This window comes from Zootoca vivipara, chromosome 13, assembly GCF_965207765.1.
Source record: "Zootoca vivipara chromosome 13, rZooViv2.hap1.1, whole genome shotgun sequence".
NCBI lineage: Eukaryota > Metazoa > Chordata > Lepidosauria > Squamata > Lacertidae > Zootoca > Zootoca vivipara.
In genome coordinates this window covers 30,892,078-30,905,588 of record NC_142596.1, presented here as the reverse complement: position 1 = coordinate 30,905,588, position 13,511 = coordinate 30,892,078, and positions in this window count along the sequence as shown.

Sequence of the window (13,511 nt, the reverse complement as noted above, 5' to 3'; positions counted from 1 at the left end):
ACACTATTTCCAACAAGGGAGAAAAACCGTAAAATAACCATCTATCACCTTCTTTTGTGAGTTGTCTTTGAAGAAAATCCAGACGCTTTGCGCAGACAGCTTTCTGGGTGCTTTTGTCCAGTTCATGATAGACAGAATTGATCCCTTTGTAGCTGCAAAGCAAGCCAAGCAGAATGCATTTTTGCATGATAAAATGACAGGGAAATCCAGTTCTTTGCACACAGAATTATACTTCTCTGGCCTATCCTAGGAAGCTGCCTTATACTGAATAAGACCATTGGGTCCATCTAGCTCAACTTTCTCTACACTGACTGGCAGCAACCCTCCAGGGTTTCAAAAAGGGTTCTCTCTCACCCCTGTCCAGAGATGCCTCAATTGGACCTTGGACCTTCCGTATGCCAAGCAGATGCTCTACTGCTGAGGTAGCCTGTTCCACTTATCATCAAAAAGTTACTCCTGATGTTTAGTTGAAATCTTGTTTCTTGTCATTTGAATCCGTTGGTTCAGGTTGGTTCCCTCTAGAGCAGCAGAAAACAAGCTTGCTCCATCTTTCATGTGACAGCCTTTCAGATATTTGAAGGTGGCTCTCTCATATCACCTCTCAATCTTCTATTATCAAGGCTAAACATACCCAGGTCCCTCAATGGTTCCTCAAAAGGCTTGATTTCCAGACCATTGATCTTCTCGGTCTCCCTCCTCTGCATACATTCTAGCTTGTCAGTATGCTTCCTTAAACCGTGGTGCCCAGAACTGGACTCAGTATTCCAGGAGGGATCTGACCAAGGCAGGTCCTATTAATCTGGACACTAGACATCTGTTGATGCTGCTTAGAATTGCATTATTATTATTTTCGGTTGCTGCATTGTGACAAACACAGGACGGGGCAGACATCTCTACCTCTGACAGTTTTTCCATTAGAGGACTTCTCTCCATCAAGCACAACCCATGGACCACCCACCCTCAACCTGAGCCTACTCACATATCACGGAAGTCTGTACAACCAATTTTGTTCGGGAAAAGCTCCAGGATCTTTGCATCAGCTACAGGCAGGAACCTCATCAGTTTCACCTGAAACAGGTCTTTCAAGGAGGGTGAGCAGAGGTCGGGGAAGCTCTCGTTCACCTTCCTCAGAACGGTCTCCAGCAACAGATAGCTGGCTCCGCGGTCAGGTGAGGGCTCCAGGGGCAACAGTGATAACTTAGTCAAGTAATCTTCCATGTAGAGGATGCTCTGGCTGCGGAGGGTTTGGGCAACAGCTTCTGTCAGGCTGGCATTGGCCAGGGCACCACGAGCAATGGTCAGTTGGGCAAGCTGGGAGGCCGTCAGGACATCCAAAGCTGCAAACTAGAAAATGGGTGGAAATCATGAGTTTGGTGCAGGCAGTCCTAAATGGACAAAACGATAGCTCCTCTAAGGACTAGGGTCCCTCTGAGCATGCACAGAATGTATGGGGAACGGCCATCGCTCAGTGGTAGAGCATCTGCTTGGCATGCAGAAAGTCCCATGTTCTATCCCCAGTAGCATCTCCTGGTAGGGCTGGGAATGTCCTCACTTGAAAGCCTGGAGAGTCACTGCCAGTCAGTGATCTGACTCAGTATAAGGCCAATTCCTATGTCCCTGAAGGTTATCCCCCTCCCCATATACAATGGTTCTAATGCCCCCCAATAAAAATCTAGTCCGTCACAGGGAGCCTATGTATTTGTCAGGAGGGCATAAAGAAGAAGTGCCTCTGAGCACCTGCCTTTTCTTTGTGAAGCAGCATCTATATAGCCAGAGTACTTCAGAGCACATGCCGAGTGCCTTCCCCCACCCCGACAGGAAGCCTTCAAGTTGCATTCCATAGCTTGTGGTTGGAGTAAGTTACTCTCCAGAGCCACAAACGCAATTGATTTTCTTACCCCTTCAAATCCACTCCAAGCCTTTGTGAGGTCATTGTATGAGGCGTTGTTCAGGAAACTCTTCCAGTTGCTCTGAATCCATTCTTTGGGTGAACTCTTTGGGCAGGCTGAAAAGCAACATCAAAAGGAGCTTTGTGGTGTGGACAAGGAAATGGAAGGACCAAAATCTGCCACCTATTTGGTAAAGGCTAATGAAATGTGTGGAGCTGGTAGTGATGGATAAACTGACTGGTGCAATCCAGAAAAGAGAAAGCATGAGATGAAATGGAATGTATGGGGAGAGATGGAACAAATTTGTGAATACCTGTACTGGAATGCATTGTATGGAAATGAAAGACTAGAAAGATATTTGTTTACCTAGATTATGTTTTTTTCTGCCTCTCTCTCTTTTTTGTTTATCAATGTAATACAATGCCTTTTTTTCCTCCCTTGCTGTAGTTTAATGAATAATAATCAAATAAAGAAGAATAAAATGATTTTTTAAAAGAACCTTTATTTTTCAAAGAGTCAAATGGAACAATTTTTAATGAAGTGACTAGGACTATTATCCCACTCAGTATATGTACTGGAGTTGAAATTGACGTTACGTATATAAATCATGTAGTTGTTGTTGTTTTTAATTGTATTTGTATTTCAGGTGGTTGTTTATATTGTATATGTTTTTTTATTGTAAATCGCTTTGAGATGCCTCATTATAAGTGGTTCATAAATGAAATTAAGAATAATGCATCCTACTGGAGGTTGGCAAGAGTGTGATGTCCTCCTCTTTAAGATTCCACCTACCCAAGCCCTAATTCCTAATCTGCAGTTTATGAACCAAAAGAAAATCAAAACACAGTCACCCTTTGAAATTTTGCACCCCTCCAACTGAAAGGTTTGCACAACAATGAATATAATAATATTTGAATGGGAACAACTGCATCACATAAGGGGGGAAATAATTGCTTGCAAAAACATGTATAAATTTGCACTCAATAAATATTGGGAGAAATAATTTGCACAAAATGCAGATGAATTTCCATCTGGACCTTTCTTTAAAAAAAGAAAAACGATCAACAAGATGCAGGAATAAGGTGAGCTGAATATAAAGCTGGAAAAATGAGAAAACAGGAGAAACCAACATTGATAGGTTTGTCCATCCCTAAATAAGAGAGGAAGTCCTGTCCAATACAGGGCTGTTCAATGGCTGCAGGTCCACGAGTCATGTGACCCTCAGCTGTTCTGCTGGCTCAGATTGAGTTTCTCTGGAGTGATGACTCTTGACAGCTTGTGAAAGGAGGACCAGAGGGAGCACATTCCCCACTTACTGTGTATAGTAAGGAATCTCCCGATCCAGTTGGCAACCTGTTGCTTTGTGCTGCTGTCCATCCCAGAATATGCACTGTCCAGAGCCTGGACACTAATGACGGGAGACACAAGAAAGGAAATAAGCATCTAAAGGCATTGTTAGCTTTATCTGTTTGATACCTTACACAGGGCAGCCTCTGAGGGACAAGGGGTTGCATCCGGTGCTGGTCCTACTCAGAGAAGACCCACCAAAAACAATGGCCATGATAACCAGCTCCAGTTTGTTTCATTGAGTCTACTCTCAGTAGAGCTTAGCTGGAGACAACTCGTGCAACCAGGCTTCAAAACCTTTCAAATGCAATCAAATGCCCAGACAGAGGAAAGTCTTACTATGGCACCAAAAGGTTGTCAGTGGTGGTGCCAGGCAGGCTTCATCTGGGAGAGCATTCCACAAGTGTTGGGGAGGGAGGGTTACAACCAAAAAGGTCCTCTCCCTGTTGCCACCCTCAGGTGTTTCTTGTGGGGTGCAAGGAGAAGGGCCTCAGGTGATGTTCTTTTTGGGAGGGGTGGCCAGTCAGGTATCCTGGTACTAAGGCTTTGTAAGTTAAAACCAGCACCTTGAATTGGACCGAGAAATCTACAGGCCTCATCCGCATCAGCATTCTGCAGCAGCTGCCATTTCCAAACAGCCTTCAAGGGCAGCCCTAGATATAACTCAGGTCATCCCTGTGAATCCTTTCAACCATACATATCTCTTGTGCAAAGGACCTTTCGGACTGCAGTATTCAGGATCTAAACATCTGCTCGAATCCTGCAACTACAGCTGTCTTGAAATTCTCATCTCATTTGAGAGGGAACCAGAGGGAACCAGCTGCTAACTTAGCTGGTAACTCTAAATGTTGTGCTCTTGATTACCTGCAGGGAAGATTCGCAGGTAAACCATATGTGGAACGAGTCTGCCCCTGCGGTATGTCGGAGGTAGAAACTGCCTCCCACGTTTTATTACGCTGCCGTTTCTCCAGTGACATACGCCGGGTTTTAATTTCCCCTGTTATGCAAAATTTCTCAAATGAATCCGAACCCCAGTGCCTAAAATTCCTTGTAGAAGATAAGGACCCTGAGATTACGATAAAAGTAGCCAAATTTTGTGCGACTGCCATAAAACTCAGGGAACAAGTGGTGTCACCACAAGGATTAAGGCCCCCAACGGCAATTTTAGGCTATATTTTAGTGACCCAGTTTTAATTTACATATTCTAAATGCTGTAATAGATACACGTGTACTGTCCCTGCCATGTAAATTTTAATGCTACATCATTGAGTTTTATGATTTTTGATTCTGTATGTGAGCTGGTCTGTGACCGTAAATAAAATTGAATTGAATTGAGTTGTGCTCTTGATTGTAAAAAACAAAAAACCTCAGAGTGGGTTACAAAAAAAAAAGGGAGGGGGAAAATGAAATTATCAGTGAAAAACAATGAAAAACTACTTAGACTCTTCAAAAATAAAATGAAATCAATAATAAGCTAAAACCTATTTTAAAACACACATCAACATTATACATATCTGGACAGGCTTGCCTAAACAAAAATGTTTTTCCCCAATCAGGGAAGGTGGCTGCCTGATGTCAGGAGGCAGGGAGTTCCAAAGATTGATTTCTTACTAATAGCTGTCACTTACAGGGTAGCGAAGCCATCGCAAGTGATGGGAAGCTGAGTCATGCACTCTAGGACATTGGAGTTTATCGCTGCCAGGTAGGAGTGCATCGTGTCTTGAAACCAAGAGGCAAGGAAGCCTGTGCTCTGGACCCGGGGGTCTGCCTTGATCTTTTCCCATGCTGCATTCAGCAAGAAGGTTTTGGCTGGCAGTGAGATTTGGTCCCCAGAGACCTAAATAGAACAGAAATGTGGAACAGCTGGTGCTCAAGGAGGAGAGATAAGTGGGGTTCACCTGGCACTTTATTTTTGCAACACGTATCCAACTTATTGCTACACATCACGTGGCTGTTATTTAAAAACAGAAGGATAGCTTGCTGGATCAGACCAGAGGTCCATCTGGTCTAGCATCCTGTTCTCACAGGGTTCAACCAGGTCCCCATGAGAAACCTACAAGCAGAGCCTGAGTGCCACAGCAGCCCCCTCCTCTCCAGCAACTGCTATTCAGAAACACGACTGCCTCCAACTGTGGAGTCAGAGAATAGTCAGTGTGGCTAATAGCCATGGATAGCCCCCTCCTCCATGAATTTGTCCTGTTCTTGTTTAAAACCATCCAAGTTGGTGGACATTTTTGCCTCCTGTGGGAGTGAGTTCCATAGTTTAACTATGTCGGTGATGGCGAACCTATAACACGCGTGTCAGCACTGAAGAAGCCTCTTCTTTTCTCTGTCCTGGTCAACTGAACTGTGGCTCTTCGATGCCCCCTAAGCTAGCTCACTGCCCTCAAGCCAAAGGGAGGATGCTATCACACTGACAGTGCTAAAGTGAGATTCCCTGCCACTCCAACCAGCTTCTGTTTGTGAAACAGGGCGACAGCACACTCCAGTCCTTAGCTCAGGCAACAAAACGTCTTGGGGTGACCCAGCTTATTCACCATTCAAAATAGCACAGGCACCAACATCAATCAATGCAGATCTTGATATACGATGCGTACTGCATGCACACGCTCACACACACACACACACATACACACACACACACACACACACAACGCTAGTTTTATAATTCTCAGTTGCTCAGCTTTAAGCTCTCTGCTTGCAGTAGGGTTACACGAGTTAAAATCCTGGGGATGGGAGAGTTGCTAATGCACAAGAGATCGTGGTCTGAGCTGCAGGGAAATTTGGCTTTGTGACCCTCTGTTCCTTTGCAGCCCTATGATTCTGTACAGGTCTCCAGGTCTCACTGCAAAATCTTCCCTGCAAAACGTCTCTGGGGTGTCATTTTCTAATTAGAGCTATCCATTGGCAAACATACAGGTTGAGCAGAAGGGAAGCATGCACAACAGGTCAGAAATTCTAGTTCCAAAGGAGCAGCCCTTATCCTACACACCTTATCTACCTACCCAAGCCCAGATGCACCACTGGCTTCAACAGATCCTAGTGTCCACCAGAGAGGTCCAATCAGCACACAAAAAAGTAGGACCATTTTGCATAACCAAAAAAAAAAGCTTTTTGTGAGAGTACTACTTACCTGCAGATTTATCTCATTCAGAGCTGCCTGGAGTGTGTCTTTGCCAACATTTTCAAAGAGCATCAAGAAAGCCCCTTGGTCCAGCTGGGCCTCAGAGTCTGTGATGGAGCACTTGAGGATGGAGGCCAGCTCACTTGACGTCAGGTTGGAGATCTGTAGAGCAAAAGATGTATTTGTGCCATTTTCTGTAAATTATTTGCACTAGCAGTAGCAAAAGGAGGCGCTCTTTCAAGCCCCAAACACTAGCTACATATCTTTTAATAGGTGCAATCCTTCCCTTAAACCAGTCCTCTTCTCTGCTCTTGACAACCATTTCTCCCACCTCTTTTTCTATGTCTGGCATTTTCATTTCCAGGTCTATTTAGTTTCCTAAATAACATTATTTGATAACTCAGTGGAAGCTTCCCAAAAATTGAGCTTCCTAAGTTGAAGCAAAGCACTGGCATGGCATTGGCTCTATGGCAAATCAATTAAGATAAACTTTGCAGAATCTGAGCTGTTGAATAAGCAAATTTGCAAGACCTTATATACCATACTGCCTTCTTCGGGGTATTTAAAGGCTGGCAAAGATACCTGGTCTGCTGAGCCACAAGCATACTGTGGCAGTGTAAACTGGCATGGTTCTTCAAGTGTGGAGTTTAGGTCTGCCCTGTATAAAGAAACACACAAGGTTATAGATAATTCTGCCAATCAGGCAAATAAATTTCAACTCACTTTTGGCTACTGAAATGATTAAATGATTCAGCCTGCAATTCTCACATAGGTGTAAGCCTCATTGAACAAAGTGACACTTCCTTCCAAGTAAGCTCACATTAGATTGTATTGCCAACACACTGCTTTTCGTTTTTTAAAAGCTGCACAGTATATGGGGTGGGGCTCCTTATTCATTTCAGGCAGTGTGTTTAACATGGACTTTCTTTTTTATTTAAATAGTTATCAATTGCACCCATCATGAAAATACAGCAAGACATGTATACCACATACAATCCGACAGTCACTCTGATAAAAGCATCGTTAAAACTGGGGGGGGGGTGGAAATCATATTCAAAGGCTTGCCTGAATAATACAGATTTCAACAGATGTTTGAAAGTAGGCAGGGGTTATTCATGTCTAGTTTCTACTGGCAGGGAGTTCCACAGGGCAGGGCCTGCTGCTTCGTAAAGGCTCGGTCCCTGGTAAAGCCTAACCAAAACTCAGGAATGCAGGAAACCACCAAAAGTGTCCCATCAAAAGTGCTCAGTGATTGAGGCAGGAATCTGATGGTCCTTAGAGCTCAAGTCCTTTGGGCTTTGTGAATTAACACAATAACCCTGAATTTGGCCCAGTAGTGAATAGGCTAAAAAAAAAATTAGACCCTAAAATTAATGACTTTAAAGGGGCCCTCTGTAGCTGAATGTTGGGAGATTCAGGACAGATTTAAAAATTACTTCTTCACACAGTTAAACTATGGAATGTGTTCCCAACTTGGATGGCTTTAAAAGGAGACTGAACAGATTAATGAAGGAGAGGGCTATCAATGGCTACTAGCCAACTTAGAATTCTACCCCATTAGCCTGTACCTGCTGACGGAAGAGCAGTAGGTTGATGCTGTGAAAACAAACAGACAAAATGTAAATAATCACAATGTTTTTATATTTGTTGCTTTTATTTCTATTCTGGTCATTTTATTGCCTGCCAATTCTGACGCCTGGCTTGTAACCAGAAGCAATAAAAACATAGTATTTATTTATTGAGTAGGTGGTATATCAGTAAACTTAAATGAATCTTATGAGGCTGCCGGATCCAATGAAACAGGGGGGTCAGAACCCAGTGCAGAGCTATACATGCTTCAATCAACTGATGCAACACAAATGAGTCTGGGTTGGATTATGGCTCTAATGAATCAACCCTCCTTGCTTTAGTTAGGAGACATCTCAAGCCACTGCAGTTTCAGCACCCTGGACAACAGCCCCATTCACAGGACGGCAGTAAAGCCTCACATAGAGTTTGTCTACACTTTACTTGTCCCATGCCTAGAAAGCACAGCTCCAAGAGGTCTTCCGCTTCTCCCAAACTTTCCGGGCATGTGTCCAAGTGGTTTTCCATTTGCCCAGCCTCTTTGCCCAGGAAAACCCTCTCTTTACCACTGAATCCAACCAAATGTCAATTCGTGGAAAACTCAATTGACATTTGTTCCCATTCAGTAGTAAAGAGGAGGTTTTCCCTGGGGGAAAGTGGCAGGACAAGCAAAAGTGCAGATTTACTGTCTTCTTGTGGGGTACCATTTGGCATACTCTGAACAAGCATAGTTGAAATTTAGGAAATGTTCCATTAACTTTCAGGCATCAAGTTTCAATGCCTGTTAGCCAGAAGAGCTGGCAGAGTTCTCAGCTAGCAGAATGGACTGTACTGTTTTAGAGTGCAGGTGGGAGATGCCATGTATAGCCTATTTCTTATTGTCAGTTTAAGTTTTAAGTTCCCTTAGAGGTTTGATGTTTTAATTTTTGTATGGATAAATGTTTATTTCTGACTGATGGTCGAATAAAGTCTGATTGATTTATTGATTTGGAGGAAAGTTTTTCTTTAAAAGCACTCAAAGGAGCATTTTGTAACCTGAAGTGGTGCAATCCACACTTCCACTTCAGGGTTAGCTATGATTTCTACATTGCAGGGGTTGGGTGAAATCCCTTGGGTTCCTTCCAAGTCTACAATTCAATGATTTTACCACCTCATATTCCTACACCTGTAGATCATTTCCATTGGAAAGAAGTGGTGCAAGGGGGAAATCACTCAAACCCATTCTTTCTAGGCATGAGACAAGTGGAAGGGTGGATGAGCCATATGACAAAGAACCAGGATGCTGGAACTGCCTTTCACATAAATAGATCATTACGTTAATGCCTTATTCTGAAACAGCGCTCTGAGTTCAGCTTAACTTGTGTGTGATATTGGTCACGGGTCTGGATAATTATCTCCTTCCCACCTACTACCAGTATGCTATAATCCCCTGACCCTCATTCTTGTGCCGATAAGATAAAAGTAAAACTGATCTTACTTACATATTGGAAAGGCCGGACACTGATTAAAAAGAAGAAAAAGACAAGTGTTCAGAAAATCAGGATTGCATATTGCTCATATATAGAGCTGGATCTATTCTAAAAAGCTAGTGCTGTGGAGGGGTCGAAATGACAATGATGGAAAGAAAATCCCCACACACATACACACACAGAGAGAGGAAATGTTGCATCAGAGTACTCAAATAAACACTGCTCTTGAATTGTTCAGTCATTGTTCACCTGTGATGCAACTGGCAAGATCTTCTTCTGAATAAATGGTGCTGCTTTCAGGACAGACACTAAACTGGCAAATTAACTCCAACAGCAAATGGATCATGTTGCCACTGTTCACCCCACCCCATACTTACTGGATTCAAAGCAATAGGGTAGGATCGGCGAGAGCGATAACCATGCCAGCTGCCTTCCGTCCAGCCCCCTTGAAATGCAATTTGAAATAGTTAGAACATGTGGAAGGACTAGTCTTCCAAGAGTTTGCTTAAGGATTAAAGCAGGGTTGGCCAACATGGCGCCCTCCAGATGTTATGACTACAATTCCCATTGTGAGTAGCGGTCAAGGATAACGGTGGTGGTAGTTCACAACATCTATAGGACATCACATTGGCTGCCACTGAATCAAAGCAATCTGAGTTAGAGGCCATCATCACATCTTGTGGCAAGGAGTCCCACAGATTAATTAGTGGTGTGACATAGCAGTCCTTTCTTTTGTTAGTCCAGAACCACCAGCCCCTCTGAATTTTAATGCTATGAGCAAGAGAGAGAAATGTTTCTTACTCACAAGTTAAGAGAATCTCCAGGATGGTCTGCTGTTACTGCAACAAATTTAGCTAACAGCACAAGTCTGCTCGTGTCTACTGAGAAATACATTCACTGGGCCTTGTTCCCAAGTGAGTGAGTATAGAATTGCAGCTGAACAGTGCAACACAGAAGTAGTTCCTATTGTGTTTGTTGGTGCTTACTCTCATGTACATGTGTACAGAATTGCAATCAAAGGCTGTCACCTCATTAAATATTAGTGGATTAATCACATGGAGTTGTATCTAACAATGTTTGACTTAGAGTAGACCCATTGAAATGAATGGAGCTGAGCTAGTCATGGCATGGCCAATCCACCAGACTACCACCAGGTTAGGGGAGACTGGTTTTAGCCAAGTAATCAATTCTGCATAAATTTGCACAGAAGCAAAAAAAAAATTAAAAAATAACTCTGAAGTAGAAGCACAGCTGCTTTGATTTTAGCTTATTCAAGTAAGTGTTACAGCAGAACTCTCTTTCAGAGGACGTTCCCCATTCCCCAATTTATAGAAGACTCCTTCCAATATGGTGCTTGCCACAGCCGTCATTTTTTGTTAACTACTTCCATTAAAAGTAATTTGAGGCACTTTTTAAGAACCAGCTACCTCTGTCAGGAGGGACTTTCTAAATAGCTAAAAATGTTTGATTGAACTGATTAATCAACTGGACATTACACACTGGGCAATTCATCAGTTGCATAAAAAGCCATGAGTCACTGCTTTAGCTCTCAAAGAATGTGATGACTCACCTTCTAGCCCCACAAAAGCTGACTCACCTTCTAGCCCCACAAAAGCTTGCCAGAAAAAAAATGTGCCTGTTTTGCTCACTGTGTAAATATTTACTTGGATGCATTTGATTATGTTAATTATTGGAATAAGAACTGGAAAACCTACCTGAAATGAGTAGCAAAATAAAGATCGCGTAAATGGGCGGACCCTCTTTTTCCTTCATGGCAACTCAGTTTTCCAAACAGGCCTTCCTTGCAGTGCTATAAAGCATAAAATATGACCTCATAAGAACATAGGAAGGGCTTGGCTTGCTGGATCACTCCAGTCTCCTGTTCTCCCAGTGGCCAATGAGATGCCTCTGGGAAGCCTGAAAGCAGGACCTGAACGCAACAGACTCTCCTCAGTTGTGATTCCCAGCAACTGGCATTCAGAGGTACAGTATAATGCTTTCGGCACTGGAAACAGAACACAGCCATTGTGGCTAGTAACTATTGGTAGCCTTATCCAGTGCTTTTCTTTTTCCTTTAAAAATGTTTAGGAGTTCCCTCATTTTGAATCAAGAAAATCACCATTTAGTAGTTCAAATCGGGAAAAATAAATACAGTAAATGGAGAAAAGTACAAAGATTCACAAAATGTTTAGGGATATGCGTACCCCCAGGGGGGGGGGAAGCACTGGCCTTATCTAATCCTTTTTTTAACACAAACCAACTTGGTGGCCATCACTAAATCTTGTGGGAGCAAATCCCATGGATCACCCAGTTCAGCCCCTCCCTTCGAAGACTCCCTTCCTTACTCTCCTGAAGCACCCATGTGCATCCTTTTGAAACTCCACATAATTCCAGAAGTGATTTGTCACAAGGGTTATGAAGGAACAAGTCATTAGATCTTTCAGAGGGGTGTCTTCTGGGCCTCATAGTTGCTCCTCTGCTCTACAGTCAGAATCGCAAACAACTTTCAACAGTTTGAGAAGTGTCACACTTTTTGTGTGCATTCATCCAGTAATGTTCCAATAACACTAGAAGGCATAGAATCATAGAATTGTAGACTCGGAAGGGCCGCCGGTGGTGATCCAGTTCAACCTCCTGCAATGCAGGAATCTCAACTAGATCACTCATGACAGGTGGCCATCCAAACTCTGTTTAGAAACCTCCAGAGAAAATTGCATGACATAGCAATTTAGTATTGATTGATTGATTGCAATAATAATAATGATGATGATGATGATGATGATAATAATAATTTATTTATAGCCCGCCCATCTGGCCGGGTTCCCCCAGCCACTCTGGGCAGCTTCCAACAAAATATTAAAATATAGAATTCCATCAAACATTAAAAGCTTCCCTAAACAGGGCTGTCTTAAGATGCCTTCTAAAGGTCTGGTAATTGTTGTTCTCTTTGACCTCTGGTGGGAGGGCATTCCACAGGGTGGGTGCCACTACCGAGAAGGCCCTCTGCCTGGTTCCCTGTAACTTGGCTTCTTGTAGCGAGGGAACCGCCAGAAGGCCCTCGGCGCTGGACCTCAGTTTCCGGGCAGAACGATGGGGGTGGAGACGCTCCTTCAGGTCCTCCAAGGAGCTCAATGTGGTATACATGATTCTCCCCCTCCCTATTTTATGCTCACAATCACCCTGTGAGGTAGTTTAGGGTGAGAGGCAGCAAGCTTCATGGCTGAATGAGGATTTGAACCCTGGTCTCTAACCACCACACTGGCTATCAGCGCAGATGAGGAAGGGACAGCTCACCTGAGTACACAATTATCAAACCAATTTGATCCATTTTTAATCATTTTTGTAGGGAGTGCTAAAACACTCACCTGTGCCCAATTTTAACACCAGTTTCACAATGATTTCAATATTTAAAAGTGGAAGGGGGGGGGACAGAGAGAAATATAAACACTGGGATAGAAGGGATACTTATTGAAAACAGCTGGGTATTTATTTATTTATTTATTTATTTATTTATTTAAAAGCGTTTTTATCAATGTAATTGTGTGTAGTTTTTTTTTTTAACTAAAAAGTTAGGCCACAAAGCACCGTTTTTAAAAACTGAATAAAATCTGCAGCTAAAATTTCACTGCCAGGAAAGTTCATGGAGGTATAGAGATCTGGCGATTGGCTCAGCCGCCCAACACATCACTTGACGTGTCAAAACCATAGATCATCAACCCGTCATATAAGAAAAAAAGGGAATGATACTTAAGAAATTTTAACCTAACCATTTATAATACAGAATGGGCTTGGTTGTAAATAAAAAATAAAAAAAATCAGAAACAGCTGGCATGGCAGGTATTATTATTATTATTATTATTATTATTATTATTATTATTATTTATATACCGCCCTATACCTGAAGGTCACAGGTTTGCACTACATCTCCCATCAGCCCCAGAATTGTATGGCTACATTGTCTGGCACTGTGCTGGGAGTTGTAGTCCGAAACATATGGAGGGCACCAGGTTAAGGACTGCTGATCTAAATTAATAATTTTGGGGATATTTTAAATATCAAAAACTAGTATTAATATTCCAAGTGTTGGTAGCAGCAAAGTGGCCTATAGCTCAGTAC